The sequence below is a fragment of the Cygnus atratus genome, chromosome 1, assembly GCF_013377495.2.
Source record: "Cygnus atratus isolate AKBS03 ecotype Queensland, Australia chromosome 1, CAtr_DNAZoo_HiC_assembly, whole genome shotgun sequence".
In the NCBI taxonomy this organism is placed as follows: domain Eukaryota; kingdom Metazoa; phylum Chordata; class Aves; order Anseriformes; family Anatidae; genus Cygnus; species Cygnus atratus.
The window spans coordinates 25,455,910-25,479,832 of record NC_066362.1 but is presented as its reverse complement, the minus strand read 5'-3'; positions in this window follow the sequence as shown (position 1 = coordinate 25,479,832).

The window sequence follows — 23,923 nt, the reverse complement described above, 5'->3', positions numbered from 1 at the left end:
TGTTTTTTTTGTTTGTTTAACAATTTAATTTTTTAGACAGTAATATCTTGAGAAAGCATTGAAAGTATAAGAATATGTCATTGGTTTAAGTTTCTGTTGTTTCAATCAGCTTTATGGCTAGCAAAATAAACTGTTTTTTTGCAGTTGTGTTTCCAAATCCTCTCACAAGTCACTGTAGCATATGATGCTTCTATCATCTGAACCAGAACGAACAGGGAAAGAATGAATGTTCCAGCAGCACTCTCTCTTTTTACTATTGGATCCTGAAACACTGGAATAATTCACTGGGTCTGTAGGTTTCAGATTCAGCTCTTGCAAAGCAAATCACTGACTGTGTAATATTAGCTCTGCAATGAGAACCTTGTTGAAATAAAGACATACCAGGCATCCAGTTCACTTTTTCAGCAAAAGCATCATTAATGTAAAGATCCTAAACACTTTAGTATATTTGGGGGTTGGCTAGCTACACTCATAGGCATGTTCATATGGCAAGTGAACAGCTAAATACTGCTGCATTGGTGCCAAAGCAGTTTCCTCTCCTTAGCAGTTGGTACCTAAAAGTCGTCTTCCTAGGTGGCTAGAAAGATGACTAGGGTGGCTCTGTCCTGCTGTTCTATGACATTTCTGTGTATTGTCCTGCTGCAACTAACATTGATTCAAAATCTGCTTGGATGCTATCCTGCGCAATGTGCTCTAGGTGATCCTGCTTGGCAGGGTGGTTGGACTAGATGATCTTCAGAGGTTCCTTCCAACCTAAACCATTCTGTGATTCTGTGATTTCCTTCATGCACTGGGAACATTGATGAAACAAATCCAGCTGAGAAGAAGTACCTGGTATTATAGTCTCCCCAGCCTATACTGAAAATTTAACTTTAGCAGTTTTCTGTTTTCTTTAACTAAAATGTATATAAACCAATGAGAACATCAAATCAATATATTTTCATTATATATATATATATATATATTAATGTTGTGGTATTGTCACAGAGGAGAATTCTGAAGATTTATGTGTACCTATTTGAAATGTGAGCATTAAAAATCATTACATGTATTTTCAAATATGTACTATGCAGTAAATATATGGTTACTTCTAGAATATCTAGCTGCAAAAATACATGTAAAGGGTAAAATATTTAGAAGGGTGCCTATCTCTATAGAGACTGGTAAATTTATGTTTCTGCATAGTGTGCTGTTCATAGAAGCACTGTCTGCATTCTTGTGAAATTTTCTATATCATAGTCTTGACTGCAATTCCACACACCATATTATAGCTATCTAAATTCTGACTTCAGGCAAAGAGTATCAGAGCTCCATATAGCACTCAATGAGGAAACTGAAGCATTCTGTCAGACCACTGACAGACTAGCTTGTCAACTAAACAGAATTTTTCCTGACATCCAACTGTTTTCATTTGTAAACAGAGCAACAAAAGAATTGTAACAGGAAAGGAACACTCATGTCAAAGTGGAGGTACTAGATTATACCAAGCTGTAGCCTCCAACTTTTTGCATTTACAAATTCAGTGTAAAAATAAGGTCCAGACAAATTCTGTGTGTTGCATCAAATCTTTGAGTCCTCCTCTGTTATGACTTGTTGCATCATTTGTACGGAACAGAGAAGGTCCTAGGCTACCTTCTTTATATCAAGGAGCTGAATACTTCATTCCTTTTAGATAGGAACTATAACACATATGGAGATAACCTTAACACTAAGCTTTATTCTGTAATCTGAGATCCAAAGTCCTCCTCTGGTTCCTAAAAGGTGGTGTTATATAAACCTTTCAGTTTTCTTAGCCTAAACATTCCTGCTCTTTTTCTTGTTAGAAATAGCAGGAGCTGCGTAAGGACTGAGCAGCAGAGCACAGCAGATGACAAGAAACTGACCTTCGTTGTCTGTTTCAGCAAGCTCTGAGCTATGAATAGTGCTGATGAGAAAAAACATACTGCTTTCTGCTACACCTTCTTCAGAACTGGTAATCTCCTACAGACAGCCTGGATGGGCAGCCATGGAAGTAATTTCCTAATTAGCTGCCCTTGAAGCTGCAAGATCTTAATTGCAGGAGCACGTTCAGATCCAGCCAATTTCTGAAACATTTGAATTCGCTGAGGAGGTTAATATTTGTTTCACCAGTAGAATTCACACTGCTCCTATGAGATGTCTTAGATCTGAAGAATAGCAACAAGGAAGTGTAGAAAGCTCACACTCCCATGTCAGCACTCAACCTCATCAGCTGACAAAGCTTACCAGGTATAACTTGCTTGGTCTAAAAAATTCCTAGGCATCTGCATATATGCTCTTATCTAGATACTTTACTGTGGAAGGGCCTAATACATTACACCAGTCATATATCCCCTCTACAGTCCTGACTTCACAATTACTTAGCTTTTTAATAGGAGAGATAGTATATCCTGTCTGGAAATTAGGAAAGACCTTTGGAAAGTTACAGGGTGCAAATGACAGAGTGAAAATGACGTAAAATTTCTTTATACTCATAATTAGAACGCAATGAAATGAGTCATTCACCCCTGTTGCATGATGAAAGACCCAATGATCTCCTTTTTTTTTTTTTTTTCCTTTTTTTTTTTTTCCTCAAGGGCTTACGTATTTAGATTCAAAAGGGCATTTTTATACATTTTTTGACAGTAGAGGAAGCCTACACTCCAGGGTTAGCAATACCAGCTCTGAAGTTTATACCATGGTGGGCCTGTGCTGTGCTTGGTGTCATGATGAAGACAGCATGTGTCAGTGTTTCAAGCAACTCATGTAGGAAAAACAAGTGAGACTTTCAAAGTCATCTCTAATCCATTTTTCCTTCTTACATGCAAGCTCTCCTGAGTGGTTTGCATTTGCTCTTTTCTGAGGTAATTTAGTTTCTTTTTTTTAGCCTTTATTCATTAAATATTAAATTTAAGGCATTTGATCAAGACACTCACAGCTGGCAATGAGTCAGATCTAAACACTATATCTTAGTGATTTTTTCTGTCATTGTAATTTCTCTCTTACCACTAAATGAATTATAGGATATCACTGTAATGGACAAAAGACACTTTAAAATTAATCCTTGAAAAAAGGAAAATAAATCAATTGGAAAGATACGGCAACAACAGGGTTTTATTTCCATTTTAAATCAGTAGGATAAGAAAAATCTAAATTCATATAACATACACTAGATTGAATAATTTTTGTAATGGTAATATCTGGGACAAATACAGTGGCAACATAATGTCTGTAAGCAACATTTGACAAGTGTGCTGTTCATAGGTTGTATGTGAGCTATGCAGTCTTTGGGGGCAGTTCAGGCGGGGCAGGGAGGAGTGCGAGGAGGATCCTCTCCCCCCTTTCCCACCTCCCTTTCTCTTCCCCTCCTCTCCTCGGCGACCTCCACCTCTTTGCACCTAGAATTCACCATGATGGGCACCCGTCGCAGCGGCCGGTCCGAGGCGGCAACCCAAACGGAGGAGATGCTGTCTCTCTGGGCTCATGCGGGCACTCAGGTGGATGCCCTGAGGGGGGAAGTGGCAGTCCAGACAGGAGACTGCAGGGAGCTCCGGAATCTGGAGACCCACATGGGTCCTGAGGGAAGAGAGGGCTGTCATGGGTGTAGGTGTGCCCTGCTTAAGGAACTCCTCGAGCAGGTGGCTGGGCTGCAGCAAGAAATCCGCAGCCTGAGGGGCTCCTGGGAGTCTCTGAGGGTGACAGATAGGAGGTGTCAACCTTCCCCTGTTGATGCCCAGCAGCCCCCTCCTAAGTCCCTGCAAGGGGTAGAAGCTGACCCCGCTTATCACATGCAGGACAGAGGACTTGACAGCCCACAAGAGAAAAGGGGCTGGACCCTCATCTCAGCTGGAAGCAGAAAGAGACGTCTGCCCCCGACACGCACAGTGCCACCAACCCCCACGGTGTCCCTGGGTAATAGATTTGAGGCTCTCAGGCAGGAAAATGAAGAGGCTGAGGGTCTGGACAGTAGTCTGAACCTGGGAAGCAACCCTGAGAAGCGTGTCAAGATTGGGAGAAGTACTGAGCATAGGGATAGGGGCCGGACAGGGCTCTGCATCACAACCAGTGTCACAAAAAAAGAGCAGAGAGTCTTAGTGATCGCAGACTCCTTGCTGAGGGGCACTGAGGCTCCCATTTGTCGCCCAGATAACCTATCCAGAGATGTGTGCTGTCTTCCTGGGGCACATGTCAGAGATGTTAGGAAGGCTCTGCCACAGCTCGTTAAACCGGATGACTACTATCCTGTTGTTGTCATTCAGGTTGGATCCCGGGAAGCTGCAACTAGAAAAATGAGGACTATTAAAAAGGACTTTGCATCCCTGGGAAGGATGTTGAAGGGATCGGGGGTGCAGGTAGTGTTCTCCTCTGTCCTCCCGCTGGGTGACCGGGACCCAGAAAGAAGAAGGAGAACGGGACAGGTGAACGACTGGCTGACGGGGTGGTGTCTGGACCAAGGATTTGGGTATTTCGAACTTGGGCAGTCCTTTGAGAAGCCGGGTGTGTGGACTGCTGACCGACTCCAACTCAGCAAGTGGGGCACAAGTGTGTTGGGGAGCAAGCTCTCTGGGCTGATTACCAGGGCTTTAAACTAGGTTTGACGGGGGAAGGGAGGGGAGCTAAAAGTGACAGAGAAGGGCTGGGGGAAGTTGTCACTGCTGTCGCTGTTGAAGATAATAGGGAAAAACCTCTGAGTTGTCCCATAGGATTGTCTGAGGGCTCCTCACAGAAGGTAATGATCCTGATACCCCATCCAGAATCTTCTTGCATCCCTCCAGGGGTAACTGCACCTGCTGCTTCCCTAAAGTGCCTGTATACCAATGCATGGAGCATGGGAAATAAACAGGATGAGCTTGAGATCTGTTTTCAGTCACAGGGCCACGATCTCGTTGCAATCACAGAGACGTGGTGGGACAGCTCCCATGACTGGAACGCTGTCATGGGGGGCTATGTCCTTTTTAGGAAAGACAGGCTGGGGAAGCGAGGGGGTGGGGTAGCCCTTTATGTGAGGGAGCAACTAGAGTGCACCCAGCTCCACCTGGGGGTGGGTGAAGGACAAGTGGAGAGCTTGTGGGTGAGAATTAAGGGGTGGGCTGGTATGGGGGACACTGTTGGGGGGGTGTACTACAGGTCACCAGATCAGGAGGAGGAGGTCCATGAGGCCTTCTACAAGCAGCTGGTAGTAGCCTCATGATCCTGGGAGCTGGTTCTCATGGGGGACTTCAATTATCCAGACATCTGTTGGGTAAGCAACTCGGCCAGGCATGTGCAGTCCAAACGGTTCCTACAATGAGTTGAAAACAATTTTCTGATGCAGGTGGTGGAGGAGCCAACGAGGCAGGGGGTGCTTCTGAACCTTGTCCTTACCGACAGGGATGGGCTTGTTAGGGATATGAAGGTTGGGGGCATCTTGGGATGCAGCGACCATGAGATGGTGGAGTTCAAGATGGAACTTGGTGGAAGAAGTAAGGCTAGTAGCAGGATTGCTACCCTGGACTTTTCAAGAGCCAACTTCGACCTCTTCCGGGACCTGCTTGGGAGTATCTCATGGGCTAGGTAGCTAGATGGCAAGAGTGCTTGTGAGAGCTGGGCTACATTTAAACAGCACTTCTTCCAAGCTCAGGATCGGTGCATCCCTAAGAGTAGGAAATCGGGGAAGGGGGGCAGGAAACCTGCGTGGATGAGCAAGGAGCTCATCGATAAGATCGAAAAGAAGAGGAAGGTCTATGAAATCTGGAAAAAGGGTCTGTCCTCTTGGGAGGAGTATAGAAGTGTTCTCAGGGCCTGCAGGGACGTGACGAGGAAGGCTAAAGCCCACCTAGAGATGAGGCTCGCAAAAGAGATAAAAGATAATAAGAAGGGTTTTTTTTTGAGTATGTAAACAGTAAAAGGAAGACTAGGGATAATGTGGGTCCCTTGCTGAACAAGGGGGGTGTCCTGGTAATGGGAGACGCCGAGAAGGTGGAGATACTGAATGCTTTCTTTGCTTCAGTCTTTGCTTCAAGGACTCCCCCCCAGGACTCCTCAACCCTGGCGGGAGGAGAAAGGGGCTGGGAATTGGAGTGCTCCCCCCTGGCTGATGAGAGAGTGGTTCGAGAGCATCTGAGTGGGCTCAGTGCACACAAATCCATGGGTCCCAACGGGATGCATCCATGTGTGCTAAGGGAGTTGGCAGAGGTGATCGCCGCACCACTCTATCATCTTTGAAAGGTCCTGGAGAACAGGAGAGGTGCCTGAAGATTGGAGGATAGCCAATGTCACTCCGGTCGTCAAGAAGGGCAAGAAGGAGGATCCAGGAAACTACAGGCCAGTCAGTCTCACCTCTGTCCCTGGAAAGGTGTTGGAACAGCTTGTTCTGGATGCCATCTCCAAGCAATTGGAAGAGAAGAAGGTTATGAGGAGTAGTCAGCATGGATTCACCAAGGGGAAGTCGTGCTCGACCAACCTCGCTGCCTTCTATGATGGCATCACCAGCTGGGTAGATGGGGGGAGACCAGTGGATGTAATCTACCTTGACTTTAGCAAGGCTTTCGATACTGTCTCCCATGACATCCTGATAGCAAAGGTGAGAAAGTGTGGGATAGAGGAGTGGACAGTAAGGTGGGTTGAGAACTGGCTGACTGGCCAAGCTCAGAGGGTGGTGATTGGTGGCACAGAGTCTGGCTGGAGACCTGTGACTAGCGGCATTCCCCAGGGGTCAGTGCTGGGTCCACTCTTGTTCAACATCTTCATCGATGACCTTGATGAGGGAATAGTGTCTGCCCTCAGCAAGTACGCCAATGACACGAAACTGGGAGGAGTGCCTGACACACCAGAAGGCTGTGCTGCCATTCAGCGAGACCTGGACTGGCTGGAGAGATGGGCAGGAAGAAACCAAACGAAGTTTAACAAGAGCAAGTGTAGAGTCCTGCATCTGGGAAGGAACAACTGCACGTCTCAGTACAGGCTGGGGGACGACCTGCCGGAGAAGAGCTCTGCGGAGAAGGACCTGGGGGTCCTGGTGGACAACAGGTTGACCATGAGCCAGCAGTGTGCCCTCGTGGCCAAGAGGGCCAATGGGATCCTGGCGTGCATTAAAAGGAACGTGGCCAGCAGGTCAAGGGAGGTGATCCTCCCCCTCTACTCTGCCCTGGTCAGGCCTCACCCGGAGTACTGTGTCCAGTTCTGGGCTACCCCGTACAAAAAAAGACAGGGATCTCCTGGAAAGAGTCCAGCGGAGGGCCACAAAGATGATACGGGGCCTGGAGCATCTTCCCTATGAAGAAAGGCTGAGAGACCTGGGTCTGTTCAGCCTTGAGAAGAGAAGACTGAGAGGGGATCTCATCAATGTGTATAAATACCTGAGGTGTGGGAGACGGAGGGATTTGGCCAACCTCTTTTCAGTGCCTTGTGGGGATAGGACAAGGGGTAATGGCCACAAGATAGAGCACAGAAAGTTCTGCACCAACATGAGAAAGAACTTCTTCATGGTGAGGGTGATGGAGCACTGGAACAGGCTGCCCAGGGAGGTTGTGGAGTCTCCTTCTCTGGAAATATTCAAGGCCCATCTGGATGCCTACCTGGGCAGCCTGCTCTAAGGAACCTGCTTTGGCAGAGGGGTTGGATCCAATGATCTTTCGAGGTCATTTCAACCCCTTAAATTCTGTGATTCTGTGAAAAGGTTTAAAGGAAAAGCAGGTAAACTGATTAACATGGAAAAATGTGGTGAGGTTTATGTTTTAGTTCAATTTACAGACCAAATAACTGCCATAGTTTCAAAAACATTAGAATTCTCATGTATATTTGCAGGTGCAGGCCAGAGAACCCCATACATTTTAATTTAATAAGTCCTTGCTCAGTTTCCAGCCATGCTGGTTTCCTGCCTTCCCTGACTGACATGGGGATGTAAAGCTCTTGCACTCTAAGAGAAATGTCCTCAAAGAGTTGACAGCTCTGATCAGTTCCTCTGTCCCTAAGGACTGTTTCCCAAGGGATCTCATCCACTAATTCTTTAAACATCTGGAAGTTTTCTAAAGTTCGGGATCCTCCCTTTGTTCTTTGCCAGGCCCATATTCCTTGAGATCACAAACTCAACCTGGGTGTGGTCACGGAGGCCTAGACTGCCTCCAATCTATACCTCTTTAATGAGTTCACTCACATTGGTGAGCACCAGGTCCAGTAATGCTTCTCCTCTGGTTGGTTCGTCTAATACCTGGACCAGGCAGTTATCCTTGATGTACTCCAGGAGTCTTCTGGATTGCTTACAGCCTGCTGTGTAGCTTTCCAGCAGAAATCCAGGTGGTTGAAATCCCCCATTGGGATGAGAGCCTGTAAGCATGACACTTCTTTTAGCTGAAGCAAGAAGGTCATATCAATAGTCTCCCTTTGATCAGGCAGCCTGTAGTAGACTCTGACCACAAAGTGTCCTTTATTGATCCAGTCCTTAATTTTTACCCCAAGCTCTCATGGATGTTTCTCATAGGCAGCTCTTTCCAATCTATCTGTTTCTTAACATAGGGGGCAACACCCCCCAGCCCCTCCTTCCCTGGGTATCTCTTCTGAAAAGCTTGTAGCCCTCAGTTGCAGTGTTCCAGTTGTTTCATCACACAACTGACTGATTAATGTCAGTTTTCTAATTACACCGTGGTTTCCAACTCCTCCTCCTTGTTTCCCATGCTGTGTTGGTATAGAGGCACTTCAGCTGGGCTACTGGTCTCATCACCTTTTTGGAGGAACCTTCCCTAATTTCCTCTCCTAATTTCCTTTGGACAATTGACAAGTATTTTCCTGATGCTTCATAAAGTGTCAGTATTCCCAGGTTGTCTTCTGTCATTCAGAAGTGCATCCCCTTCTCCCAGTGAATCCAATTTAAAGCTTTGCCCCACCTCGTCAGGTGCACCCCCTCTGGTGTCAATATGCCTGGTCTCTCAAAGGTTCATTCAAGATCATAGAACCCAAAAACCTGAGCGTGGCACCAGTCACACAGTTATTCATTCACCTCCTTGGGTCCCAGTCTCCAACTGTTAGGGTAGAGCAGAACACTGCCAATGCTCCTGACCACTTCAACATCTTTCCAAGGGACATAAAGTCCCTTTTGGTATTGTGGAGTCTCCTTACTGTAGCCTCATTTGACCCTACATAAAAGAGTAGAAATGGGTGGTAGTCCTCTGGCTTTATCAGCCTTGGTAGCCTCTTCATGATATGATGCATGCAGCCCCCCCGGCAGGTACCAAACATCTCTAGAGAGTTTGTCCAGATGGCAAATGGGTACTTTAGTGACTCTCAGTTAGGAATCTCCAACAACTACCCTTTGTGCTTTTTTTTTTTGGCGGCATTGGTTCAAATACAGGTGGTTGGTCGGTCCAACTTTGTGCGGTTGTCCTTTCTTGGGGCATGATGATTACCTACACACTCTCCTTTTTCCAGCCCCAGAGCATCGTATCCGTTGTGCAGGGGCACTCGGGGGCAAGGAGGAGGACTCCTCTTCCTGCTCCAAGCAGAGATGAGGGTCAGTCTTCCTGGTCTTGTGAGTTAGTCAGGTCTGTCAGTTCAGGGTTGGAAGCCAGCTTACCTACCCCTTGCCAGGACTTGAGGCCTGGCTGTTGCTCAGCCCATGTCAGCGCACGATACCATGCATCAATCTCTCACTCAGACTCCTGGATACTATACTGCCCAGTGAGCTCCTCTCGCAACACGGCAATGTGCTCTAAAAGTTCATCCAGCTGGGCACCCTTGCACCCACAACACCCACCTCTGTCTTCAGGCCCCAGGGGGCTTCCAGATTCTAGAGATCCCTGCAGCTGAGGGTCTGGGCAACTCTTTTGGTCCTTGGGAGGTCTGTTTAGGTGTACAGGTCTCTGTGGGGGGATCGTGGCCCCTCTGCCTGTGTTTCAGCCTCAGACCAGCAGTTGCACTGGGCAGACACCATTTTCATCTCAGTGAAAGGCCGCTTCTTGCTGCTTACAGAATAGAAGCAAGGGGTCTGCCTTTCGCTTGCCACACAAACTGCCACGCTGTTTGCCACACCCAGGCTGACGCACCACACCCTGTTTTCCTGCATTGGTCACTGCACTCCTGGCCACTGCGCTCCCTAGGTGCTGCCTGTGTATGTGTAGGGGTGGCCAACACAGCTCCTGGCCCTGCCTAAGCCTCATAGGCTGCCCTTGCAAAGGCTGATGGGTACTGGCGGGTCCCCTCCATGTCCTGGCGCGTTTTTTATACAGGAACCCTTCTGCACACCACAATCCCTTGCTTCACCACAGAACATGCCAGCACTTGAGCTGATTGCCTCAGCAAGTGACTGTTCTCTATTCCTCCAGAAAAATAATACTATTTAAAGTAAGTATGCTGATGAGCCCTGGTAGTGACAGAGCATTTTTTTCCCCAGATTTGTGTCTTGTTTTATTCATTCTTCAATAGAATTATACTAAAATTTTCTTTTCTGTCTTCCATGCATTTATTACCTGCTCCAGCATAACAGTTTGATGGTGAATTGTGACCTGCAGAAATTAGCAGACTGGCATCAAAAGTTGTTAAGGGAAAAACTGTGAATACTCCTCCAATCTCCCTCTAGTCCTGTAGGTCTGTAGGGTTTTTGTTTGTTTTTGTTGTTGTTCTTTCATTTCTTTTTTTTTCTTTTCTTTTTCTTTTCTTTTCTTTTTCTTTTTCTTTTTCTTTTTCTTTTTCTTTTTTTTCTTTTTCTTTTTCTTTTTCTTTTTCTTTTTCTTTTTCTTTTTCTTTTTCTTTTTCTTTTCTTTTTCTTTTTCTTTTTCTTTTTCTTTTTCTTTTTTTTCTTTCTCTTTCTCTTTCTCTTTCTCTTTCTCTTTCTCTTTCTCTTTCTTTCTCTTTCTCTTTCTCTTTCTCTTTCTCTTTCTCTTTCTCTTTCTCTTTCTCTTTCTCTTTCTCTTTCTCTTTCTCTTTCTCTTTTTCTTTTTTCTTTTTTCTTTTTTCTTTTTTCTTTTTCCTTCACTTAAAAGTAGTAATTATCTGGAAGACATCCACTCCTCCAACCTATTTCATAGAAATAAAACAATTGATAATTAGAGAATGATGAACACAAGTCACAGATCATGTGATCTCTTAAGCTTTGTTTCTGAAGGAAAAAAAGACCAATAAAATAGGTACAAATAAGATATTTTTCAACACTGTTTTCAGGAATATAAAGATAAGTGGGCTACATATGCCTGCTAAGTGGATAAACAGCACAAATGACTTCAGCAGGGCCAGCTGAGGCAAAAATTATTGCTGGGCTCTAGGACTAATCCTCAGCTGATCATGCTTCCTTAACTCTTGGATGTTGTTGCTGCTTGAGTTAGAGGTGAAATTGCTAGGTCTTTCTGTGGTCTCACACTAGAAATCAGTTCTTATTAAGCAGTTGAGAGTTTGCTAGGAGAAGTTCAGGCAGCTCTGAAATGCCCCTATTAGCACACTGGAGCAAGTACATACCAGATCAGTCAGCCCTATAGTCACTCTACTAATTATTTTAATGAAAATATCGTCATTTATCAGAAACTATTCATATGCACATCTGCAAGGTCTTCAACTGCCAAACAGTCATTTTTGTTTAGCATAGGTATAATGATATCTCGTGGTTACAGATATTAGTAAAAACTTCATAGGGAAGATCACCAGGCCCCTGAAATTGTAAGGGACCATTTGCGTGAGCTGAATGTTCATAAGTCCAAGAGGCCTGAAGTGATTCACCCCAGAGTAGTGAAGGAGCTAGTAAATGTCATACCTGGACTCCTCTCAACAATTTACCAAAGGTCTTAGGAGTCTGGGGAGGTCCCTGCTGACTGGAAGCTAGACAATGTTATACCCATCTATAAGAAAGGCACAAGAAAAGACATAGGAAACTACAGACCTGTTAGTCTAATCATAGATCCTGGAAAGAAGAAGATTATCCTTCAATTGAAAGGCATTTAAAGAACAAAGCTATTATCAGACACAGTCAACATGGGCTCACACACGGGAAGTCTGATCTTAGTAATTTTATCTCCTTCTACAGTCGGGTCCAGCACTTAGTGGATGAAGTGAAGGCGGTGGATGTAATCTTTCTGGATTTTAGTAAGGCCTTTGGCACCATCCCTCACACTATATTTCTGGACAGATTGTCCAAGAGATGAACAGCTGGGTGATGAACTGGCTGAATGGCATAGTTCAAAAGGTTGTAGTCAATGGGGCTGCATCCGGCTGGCGTCTGGTCACTAGTGATTATCCCCTGGGCTCAATTCTAGGTCCAGTTCTGTTCAACATTTTCACCAGTGATCTGTATGCACCCTTAGAAAGTCCTCTGATGATACTAAAGTGGGAGGTGCCATTGACACACTCTGGAGGAATGAGAGGATGCATCCTCAGCAAGTTGGTGGTGATACTAAACTAGGAGGTGCTGTTGACTCTATGGAGGGACAACAGGCCTTGCAGAGGGACCAGATACATTGGAGCAATGGCATGAAATTCAACAAGGGTAAATGCTGGGCTCTGCACCTGGGACAGAGTAATACCAGACACGGGTACACTCTGTGGAGGTGAGTGGCTGGAGAGCACCTCAGCAGAAAGGAATCTGGGAGTGCTGGTTGACAGGCTCAATGTGAGTCAGCAGTGTTCCTTGTCAGCCAAGAGGGCAAGCTGCATTTTGGGATGCATTAAGCACAGCGTAACCAGTCGGTCAAAAGAGGTGATTCTGGTGCTATGCTTAGTGTTGGCGTGGCCTCACCTTGAATATTATGTACAGTTCTGAGCTCTGCAACATCAAAAAAGGATATTAAGCTATTTGAAAGTGTCCAGAGAAGGGCATGTCTTATGAGGAGAGGCTGAAGACAGTTGGATTTTCTAGTTTGGAAAAAAAGAGGCTGAGAGGCAACCTTATTGCTCTCTACATATTCCTGTGGAGGGGAAGTGGAAAGGGAGGTGCTCATCTTTTCTCCCTGGTAACCAAAATAGGACATGTGGAAATGGTACAAAGCTGTGCCAGGGGAGGTTCAGACTACGTATTAGGAAAATTTTCTTTATTGTGAGGGTGGTCAAATACCGGAACAGACTTCCTAGAGAGGTGATTGCTGCCCCATGTTTGTCAGTGTTCAAGAGGCATTTGAATAATGCCCTCATTAACATGCTTTAACTTTTGTTTAGCCCTTGAACTGGTTAGGCAGTTGGATTTGATGATCTTTGTAGGTCCCTTCCAATTGAACTATTCTACTTTTCTATTCTATTCTATCTATTCTATTCTGTTCTGTTCTGTTCTGTTCTGTTCTATTCTATTCTATTCTATTCTATTCCTATCCTATCCTATCCTATGCCATGTTATGTTATGCCATTCTATGCCATGCTATGTTATGCCATGCTATGCCATGCTATTTAGTCTAACTTTAGCAATCAAACTTCAGTTTTGATGTCATTCTATTTTCATAGTAACTAACAGAATCATAGAATCATAGGATAGTTTAGGTTGGAAGGGATCTTAAAGATCATCTATTTCCATCCCCCTGCCATGGGCAAGGATGCCTTCTACTAGATCAGGTTGCCCAAAACGTCATCCATAGAATCACAATTGATATGAGACATACAATTGTACAGCCAGGACAACACAAACAAATTCACAAAGGTGTAAAGTATCTGACTTTAAACTTTTTATTGAAATATACATGCAGGAAAAGAGCACTGCAATTCATTATATTTATTATTTATCAAAGAAAAATAATGATTAAGCAAAATTCAACAATTATTTGATCAGCATGGTTAGAAGGAGGAGATATAGATAAATCATTAATATTTCACTTTGCAAGACCACATACCAAACACTCAAATAACTTCTCTTAGTTTTGAAAAGTGTATTTTACTACCACATATTGTAGGATCTACTATTATTCATTTCTGAGTTGTCTTAATTTCTGTGGACTTTGTAAATGTATTACGTGAAAATGTAAAGATATGCAAGTGTAGTTTTCAGATTGTCAACTGGCAAGTGTCACCCAGTACATTTCGTAAGTGTATATCAGAAGAAAAACCAGTAGCTGATTGAAATGAAAGACACTGAAGCTAATAAACAAGAAACATTTTTATATGTATTTTCTTAGGGAGGTGATTGTCCCCCTCTACTCTGCCCTTATCAGGCCACACCTGGAGTACTGTGTCCAGTTTTGGGGCCCTCAGCACAAGAAAGATGTGAACCTGTTAGAGCAGGTCCAGAGGAAGGCTACAAAGATGATCAGAGGGTTGGAGCACCTCTCCTATAAAGAAAGGCTGAGAGAGCTGGGGATATTTGACTGGGACAAGGCTCCAGGGAGACCTCCTTCTGGCCTTTCAATATTTAAAGGGGACTTATAAAAAAGATGGAGAAGGACTCTTCACTCAGATAACGACAGGACAAGGGGGAATGGTCTTAAACTAAAAGAGGAGAGATTTAAACTAGACATGAGGAGGAAATTCTTCACTGTAAGGGTAGTGAGGCACTGGAACAGGTTGCCAAGAGAACTTGAGGATGCCCCATCCCTGGAGGCATTCAAGGCCAGGCTAGATGGGGCCTTGGCCAACCTGGCCTAGTGGAAGGTGTCCCTGCCTATGGCAGGGGGGTTGTACTTAGATGATCTTTAAGGTCCTTTCCAACCCAAGCCATTCTACGATTCTATGATTCTTCTTGTTGAATGGAAGCTAATTTATGTGTAATGACACCTCACTTCTTGCTTATATAGATCAATCAAAGTATAAAATATTGTACCCACTAAAATTAATGGCAATACAACTATGCAATTTCAATTTTTTGGTATTTGAACATGGGATTGTCACTACTGGAAGCTAAAAACATACCCAAAGGCAGTAGTGCTCTTGCTTCCTTCTTTCTGGAGCTGCGGACAAAAAGCACAATGGTTTATGGGCAGTCATTTTTAATGAATTCACTCTTTTACTTCTGTTTTTTAGATGACTACATTGTGGTCCTTGTCTTTTCTTGCAAATGAATTTACAGTCATGGTTATTTACTGAAACAGTGCATTGTAAGCTGAAATTTCAGGACATTAAAGGCTGATAAATGTTATTTCTTTAGTCATTCCTATTACTTCCACATAGTTCCAATTCAAAGACACACAGTCATAGAAATAGAAAATACCCACTTTCTGCTTTCTCATATTCACTCCTGTATTGATTTCATTATTTATCTGTTCTTGCAAAAAATCCAACCTGTAAATTTTTGCTGAATTTGACCCAAACTTCACCAGTTCTTTCAGATCAATCAAAACTCTATTTTTCACTGACTAACTTATTTTCTGAACAAAATCTCCTAGCATTGCCATTGACCCTTTTAAATACATGTAAGCTGTCAAGCAGAGGACTGTAGTCTTTATATCAAAACATCCTGAAAATGTGTCAATGTTATTTCAAATGGTTTGTGTAAATTCATCCTTCACTGAATGATTTTTCTTTTCATTTACTTTGGCTATAGGAACGACTACTACATACTTATTTACACCCTGTGTTTATGAGCATTTTCATTCTAGAAGTTATCAACCACTATCAGTATGAATGCCAGCTGTATGGCTTCGTGATAAATACTTTAGATTTACAAAACAGAAAATATCATACACTGTTCAATCTATTTTTTATTTGTTTTGTTTTGTTTTGTTTTGTTTTCATTTCTGCCAAAATGAAGCATTAATTTCTGTAGGAGCTTTCTAGATCTCTTTCCCAAACAAGACATTCTGTTTTTGTACTCTTTGATAATATCATCATTTTACATATATCTAATTCTCTACATGGTTCTGTCATACAAAGAAAACATTTATCACCATCAGAATTTCAATCTGCATATACTGTATTCTCCAGCATCTTGTTATAGCAGGCTTCTATATGTACATCGGTGATAAAAAGAAGACTAGGGAAATTGTGGGCCCTCTGAAACAGGAGACCTAGTCACCCAAGAAATGGAGAAGGCTGAGGTACTCAATGACTTTTTTGCCTCAGTCTTCACTAGTAAGAGTTCTAGCCACATACCTGGGCCCCAGGAAGGAAAGGCAGGTACTAGAAGAATGAAGAACCACCCACTGTCAGAGGAGATCACGTACGAGACCAGCTAAGGAACCTAAAGGTGCACAAGTCGAATCATAGAATCATAGAATCATAGAATCATAGAATGGCTTTGGTTGGAAGGGACCTTAAAGATCATCTAGTTTCAACCCCCCTGCCACAGGCAGGGATGCCACCCACTAGATCAGGTTTGCCAGGGCTCCATCCAGCCTGGAAAGTCCATAGGACCTGAAGAGATATATCCAAGGGTCCTGAGGGAACTGGTGGTTGTAGTTGCTAAGCCACTATCTATCACATTTGAGAAGTTGTGGCAGTCTGTTGAAGTTTCCACTGACTGGAAGAGGGGAAACATAATCCTCATTTTTAAAAAGGAAAAAAGAAAGACCTAAGGAACTACAGGCCAGTCAGTCTCACCTCTGTGCCCAGCAAGGTCATGGAGCAGATCCTCCTGGAAATTGTGCTAAGGCACATGGAAAAGAAGCAGGTAATCGGTGACAGTCAGCATGGCTTCACTAAGGGCAGATTGTGCCTGACAAATCTGGTGGCGTTCTATGGTGGGGTTACAGCATTGGTGGACAGGGGAAGAGCAACTGACATCATGTACCTGGACTTGTGCAAAACATTTGACACTGTCCCCTATATCCTTGTCTCTAAATTGGAAAGACATGGATTTGATGTATGGATCACTCAGTGGGTAAGGAATTGGCTGGATGACTGTACTCAAAGAGTTGCAGTCATCAGCTCAATGCCCAAGTGGAGATCAATGACAAGTGGTCTTCCTCAGGTGTCAATATTGGGACCAGTGCTGCTTAACATTTTTGTTGGTGACATGGACAGTGGGAATGAGTGTATCCTCAGCAAGTTTGCCAATGACACCAAGTTGTGTGGTGCATTTGACACACTGGAGGGAAGGGGTGCCAGAGGGACCTGGACAGGCTGGAGAGGTAGCCCTGTGTGAATCTCATGAAGTTCAATGTGGCCAAGTGCAAGATCCTGCTTCTGGGCTGGTGCAATCCCAAGCACAAATATAGACTGCGTGGAGAAGGGAAGAAGAAGAACCTGCAGGTGTTGGTTTATGAGAAATCCAACATGAGCCGGCAATGTGCACTTACAGCCCAGAAAGCCAACTGTATTCTGGGCTGCATCAAAAGAAGTATGGCCAGCAGGTCAAGGGAGGTGATTCTCCCATCCAGGTTGGATGGGGCTTTGAGCAACCTGATCTAGTAGAAGGTGTCCCTGCACATGGCAGGGGTGTTGGAATCAGATGATCCTTAAGGTCCCTTCCAACCCAAACCATTCTATAATTCTATGATTTTGTGATTCTATAATTCTATGATCTTCTTTGTGGTTTACTGAAACCAATATTTTCTCTTGAAGGAGAACATCACAGTTAACATTGTATCAAAAAAATTGTTATGGTAGAGTTAAACCAAAAAAAATTACAATATAGTAGCCTTCTAATGACTGCCTGACAACTGCAAATTAATGGTATGGTAATGACTTCACTGACATTTTTAAATAAATTTACAAAATTATATCATGTAGTTTTTATTTTCAGCTATGACATTTTGTTCCCGTCTGGTTTCTGGTGGTCTTTTTTTTTTTTTTTTTTTTTTTTTAATAGCAGCTATGAAATATAATAAGATTGTGTCTTTGTCTTGCCGTCTGAACTACATTATTCCCTGTTTTAAATCCACCCACTCATACTTCATGGTTCCCTATATTTCTGTTTTTACTTCCTTTTCCAGTTTTAGTATGGCACCTTTTTTGTCATCACTTTATGAGAGGTGTCTGAATTTCATTTTATGTCCTGTGAGTGGCTTAGGGTATACAAGGTACCTTTTACTTAGCATAGAGATGATAACAAGGACCAGCTCCTCTGTCTTCAGACTCCACTTGCACTGGAATAATTATCATAAATAATCCCAAAACTACATTTATTAATGCATGCACACAATATGACATAAGTAAAACTTAAACATGCTGATCTTAATAAAGAAACCCACTCAGGCACTAATTCCCCTATGTTCCCCCATGTAGTCTTGTGGCATCTGAGGGTGCAGCAGCCCAGATCAGACCCAGCTATCTGTTGCGGCTTGTGCTTAGCAGAAAAAAGAGGGTTTATAATCTTTGGAAAAAAGGGCGGGCCGCTGAGGAGGACTACAAGGATGTAGCGAGGCTGTGCAGGGAGAAAATTAGAAAGGCCAAAGCTCATCTGGAGCTCAACCTGGCTACTGCCGTTAAAGACAACAAAAAATCCTTTTACAAATATATCAATGCGAAACGGAGGACTAAGGAGAATCTCCATCCTTTACTGGATGCGAGGGGAAACCTAGTTACTAAGGATGAGGAAAAGGCTGAGGTGCTTAATGCCGCCTTTGCCTCAGTCTTTAGCGGCAATACCGGTTGTTCTCTGGATACCCAGTGCCCTGAGCTGGCGGAAGGGGATGGGGAGCAGGATGTGGCCTTCGCTATTCATGAGGAAATGGTTGGCGACCTGCTAAGGAGCTTGGATGTGCGCAAGTCGATGGGGCCGGATGGGATGCACCCGAGGGTACTGAAAGAACTGGCGGAGGAGCTGGCCGAGCCGCTTTCCATCATTTATCGGCAGTCCTGGCTATCGGGGGAGGTCCCAGTTGACTGGCGGCTAGCCAATGTGACGCCCATCTATAAGAAGGGCCGGAGGGCAGACCCGGGGAACTATAGGCCTGTCAGTTTGACCTCAGTGCCAGGAAAGCTCATGGAGCAGATTATCTTGAGGGTCATCACGCGGCACTTGCAGGGCAAGCAGGCGATCAGGCCCAGTCAGCATGGGTTTATGAAAGGCAGGTCCTGCTTGACGAACCTGATCTCCTTCTATGACAAAGTGACGCGCTTGGTGGATGAGGGAAGGGCTGTGGATGTGGTTTACCTTGACCTCAGTAAGGCTTTTGACACCGTTCCCCACAACATTCTCCTCAAGAAACTGGCTGCTCGGGGCTTGGACTGGCGTACGCTTCGCTGGGTTAGAAACTGGCTGGATAGCCGGGCCCAGAGAGTTGTGGTGAATGGAGTCAAATCTGGTTGGAGGCTGGTCACAAGTGGTGTCCCCCAGGGCTCGGTACTGGGGCCGGTCCTCTTTAATATCTTTATCGATGATCTGGATGAGGGCGTCCAGTGCACCCTCAGTAAGTTTGCAGATGACACCAAGCTAAGTGCGTGTGTCGATCTGCTCGAGGGCAGGAAGGCTCTGCAGGAGGATCTGGATAGGCTGGAGCGATGGGCTGAGGTCAACTGTATGAAGTTCAACAAGGCCAAGTGCCGGGTCCTGCACCTGGGGCGCAACAACCCCAAGCAGAGCTACAGGCTGGGAGATGAGTGGTTGGAAAGCTGCCTGGCCGAGAAGGACCTGGGAGTATTGGTTGATAGTCGGCTGAATATGAGCCAGCAGTGTGCTCAGGTGGCCAAGAAGGCCAACAGCATCCTGGCCTGTATAAGAAGCAGTGTGGCCAGCAGGTCTAGGGAGGTGATTGTCCCCCTGTACTCGGCTCTGGTGAGGCCGCACCTCGAGTACTGTGTTCAGTTTTGGGCCCCTCGCTACAGGAAGGACATGGACGTGCTCGAGCGAGTCCAGAGAAGGGCGACCAAGCTGGTGAGGGGTCTGGAGAACAAGTCTTACGAGGAGCGGCTGAGGGAGCTGGAGGCTCAGGGGCGACCTTATCGCTCTCTACAGTTACCTTAAAGGAGGCTGTAGTGAGGTGGGGGTTGGTCTGTTCTCCCACGTGCCTGGTGACAGGACGAGGGGGAATGGGCGAAAGTTGCGACAGGGGAGTTTTAGGTTGGATGTTAGGAAGTACTTCTTTACCGAAAGGGTTATTAAGCATTGGAACGGGCTGCCCAGGGAGGTGGTGGAGTCACCATCCCTGGAGGTCTTTAAAAGACGTTTAGATGTAGAGCTTAGCGATATGGTTTAGTGGAGTACTTAGTGTTAGGTCGGAGGTTGGACTCGATGATCTTGAGGTCTCTTCCAACCTAGAAAATCTGTGTCTGTGTCTGTGTCTCTTCCCACTGAACATGGAGGGAGCTCACAGCAACTTCTTTCTGATCTTGAGCACATTAGGTCTAAATTTAGGTGAGGTTAAGCTAAACCAGTGTGTGTAAGATACCCTCCCATATTTGATCCTCTTTTTACCTTGATAATTGTCTTTTGTCTTAGGTTTTACTTCCTTTGCAACAGGAACTATATGGTAAAGGACAAGCCCTTGTGAGGCTTCTATGCATTTTTGCATTGTAAAATATTATTTGAAAAATATGAATTTTATATCAGAAGAAACCATATTTAAAGAAGGAATTACCAAGGGACCTAGGTACAAAAAGTCAGTTGGGGTGATGTTTGATTGCTAACAGCTTCTGCAAAGCCCATTCTAAGATAATCTAAATATAAAATATAAATAAAAATATAAAATAATAAAATATAATATAAACAAATAAACTATAATAAAATATAAAAATATAAAACAATCTTTTTTATTATTATTTTATGGTGTCTCGTAATAAAAGCTATCAATCATTATAATAATTATTGATAATCATAATTTAAAACTTAAGTCTTTAGACAAATTATTCTGGCCAATTTCTGATAATTTGTCAATGGCAAATGCACATTGTTAAAATCTTTACTTTCCAATCACATGCTGTTTATGTTAACTTATTTAAACATAATTGTACAAAGTCTTTCAAGTATGAGAAGCATCCCTTGGAAATGTATTTAAATCCTCAAATGATGCTTTCCTTTCATTTTTAAGTTCATCCCATTTAAAAGTAAAGTTTATGGGACTGATGTCACTTGGAAAGAGGGAAAAATATAAGGCTTGTATGAATTAAATGGAAATAATTGGTGTAGATTTGAGAAGTATTGCTACTGTGCGTGTAATTTCCATTCACAGTTGAGCTTTTTGGATTAATTGCTTCTGATAGGTTGTGTTTTCATTTTCTGACTTTTCACTTAGCAATACATTTTTATATGTACAAATTTGTTTATTCCCTTTGGAAAGAACTAAATTAATTCTCTCTGGCATATGATGCAGGTTTGCCTCTTATGCAACTTAGCTCCTTTCAAAGTTTGAATTAGCATTTTGCCTAGACAAGATCTGAAAATTATTCCAGCTTTATTGACATACCGAAGGAGAAATATAAAATTGAACTTGATTGTTTGAAACCTAGACAATATCTCAGTATTACAACTATTGCAGTATTGGCAAACGAAGGTTAAGAGAAGTTTTGTTGTAAAAATTACCCACTGACATTTTAACAGTATTGATTCTAGTACTGTGAATGCTGCTTTGAGAGCACTGTGAAATAAATGTGTCAGTGTTAGAAAGGTCCTGTAGAAATGCAAGCTGATTCTGATCCTTTGGTCACTAATCCCATATAGTATAAGGAGTCTAATTGCAGCAGTAGGAGGGGTAGGGACAGAACTGAAGATGGTGTCCATTTTTGAAGAACCTGGCATCCTGGTTCCCATCTGGATACACACAACAGCCATCATGTTCCAGTATTGCAGTGCAACAAATCCAGGGAGCGTGTCATTCCCTTCTTCTACAGCCTTCTGCCCTGATCTCAGCTGGAGCAAAATCTGCATATGAGGATCAGAGGAGACTCCAACAGTTCCCTGATCTTTCTGCTTCAGGGACTAGGACTGTTGAATGCTCTATGGCATACACTCAGCCATAGTATAAATCATCTAATTGAGACTATCTGAAGATTAAACTTTTAGTCTGCCTGAACAGAAAGCATTAGAAGATGCTTCATGTGGGACATTAGATGTCCATCTGCTCACAGCAGATTTTGTTAGAAGTTAAGTACAATTCTCAATTTGTTTGGCAATACAGATTATGAGTGTAATACAATATATGCATAATCTGAATTAACAGTAGCTTGGAATCTCTTTGAAATTATGTGCATATATATATATAAAGTCCACTGACATGGTTCCATGTTACTTTCCCCTGAGGTGAACCTCTCTCTCCTTTCTTCCATCTGTATTTTTATTTCGATCAGTTATTTATTTGTAATTTCAAAGTTTCAATTTAAAGTCTTATTATGTTTCCACTATTAATTTAATTCTGTGTTAATTATAAAGATAATGAAAAAGTTGTCTTAATTTCCGAAGAGGACTTTCTACTTATTAACTATATTTGAAATGAGACTGATGAAATGTAGAAGTTTCTTTAAATATTGTGAATTCCACATTATGCGGTTTAATGTGGAAACATAAGTTTAATTAAACTTACAAAAATATTTAAAATTAACTGTGTCCTATCCTTCTGGGTTAGGGTTAATGGCTTGTTCTCAGAGCTGTGTTGTGTAACACCTTACATGCTGTATGTGCTCCGTGTTTTGCTGTTGATCTCTGGGGTTTGGCTTAAGGTTATCCAGCACCTGAGGGAATTAGCCATGCTGGGGTTGGTTTATAATGATCTGGACAATAACCAGTTATCCAGAGATTCTAATGAAGTCAAGTGGCCATGACCCCTGTGGTGGAAATTTGTACAGAGCACACCATCACTGTATGCCAGTACATTGGCAGTAATGACCTGGAAAGACCTAGATGAACCCACAGTGGATGAATGGGCTGGCCAACTCTGGCAGTACGAAAAAAGTCTCTCTTCTTCCCTACAGGCACGCATCTTGGCTGTGGGGAAACTTTCGCAAGAGGTCTAACAACTTGAAGAGAATATATTTTCCTCCACACCTGTACAAACCAGTATCTTAGCTATCAGCAGTAACGTAACCATCCTGCTGCTTAAGAAAGGGGATATAGTGGGTACACATCACATGCCACCCTGTTGATTTAGCTATGTGACCATGAAGAGGACGTGAGCAAATGGTATGGAAAATCTACCTTGAACCTAGAGGCATGAGAATGTGAGTTGCAAGGAAAAAGGGGGTTCGTCTGGGAAATTTGCTGCTCCAGTTTCCAGTGGGAAAACTGTCTACTCTGTCCCCCAGAGAGAGTTAAAGGGATGATCTTACTTCTGATTTTAACAAAGGGAATTCTGATATGTGTTTACAAGAAGTGAGTATCAAATACTATGATCTGGACTAGAGGGGCCCTGTCTCCAGCCAGATGGAGGAAAGGGAGAAGCATATTTATTGGGTCTGGCAAATCAGACCCACAGGAGTATAAGGCTCTAGTGGACACCAGTGCACAGTGTACTTTAATGACATCAAGATATAAAGGGGCAGAACTCATTTGTGTTTCTGGGGTGACAGGAGGATCCCAAAAGCTAACTGTACTGGAGGCCTAAGTGAGCCTAACTGTAAATGAGTAGCAAAACCACCCCATTGTGACTGGCCCAGACTCTCCATGCGTCCTTGGCATAGATTATCTCAGAATAGGATATTTCAAGGACATAAAAGGGCACCAGTGGGCTTTTGGTATAGCTGCCTTGGAGATGGAGGAAAAGAAACAGCTGTCCACCTTACCTGGTCTCTTGAAGAACCCTTCCATTGTGGGGTTGCTGAGGGTCAAAGAATGGCAGGTGCTGATTGCTACCACAGCGGTGCACTGGCGGATATATTGCACCAACCAAGACTCCCCAGCCCCATCCACAGAATCACAGAATCATAGAATCATTTAGGTTGGAAAAGACCTCTAAAATCATATAGTCCAACTATTAACCTAGCACTGCCAAGTCTACCACTAAACTATGTCACTAAGCAAAACATCTACACATCTTTTGAATACCTTCAACTACTTCCCTGGACAGCCTGTTCCAACGCCTCACAACCCTTTCAGTGAATAAATTTTTCCTGATATACAACTTAAACCTCTACAGCCAGCTACAACTTCCTTTGAGGTAGTTGTAGAGAGTGATAAGGTCCCCCTTGAGCCTCCTTTTCTCTAAGCTGAATAACTCCAGTTACTTCAACCACTCCTCATAAGACTTGT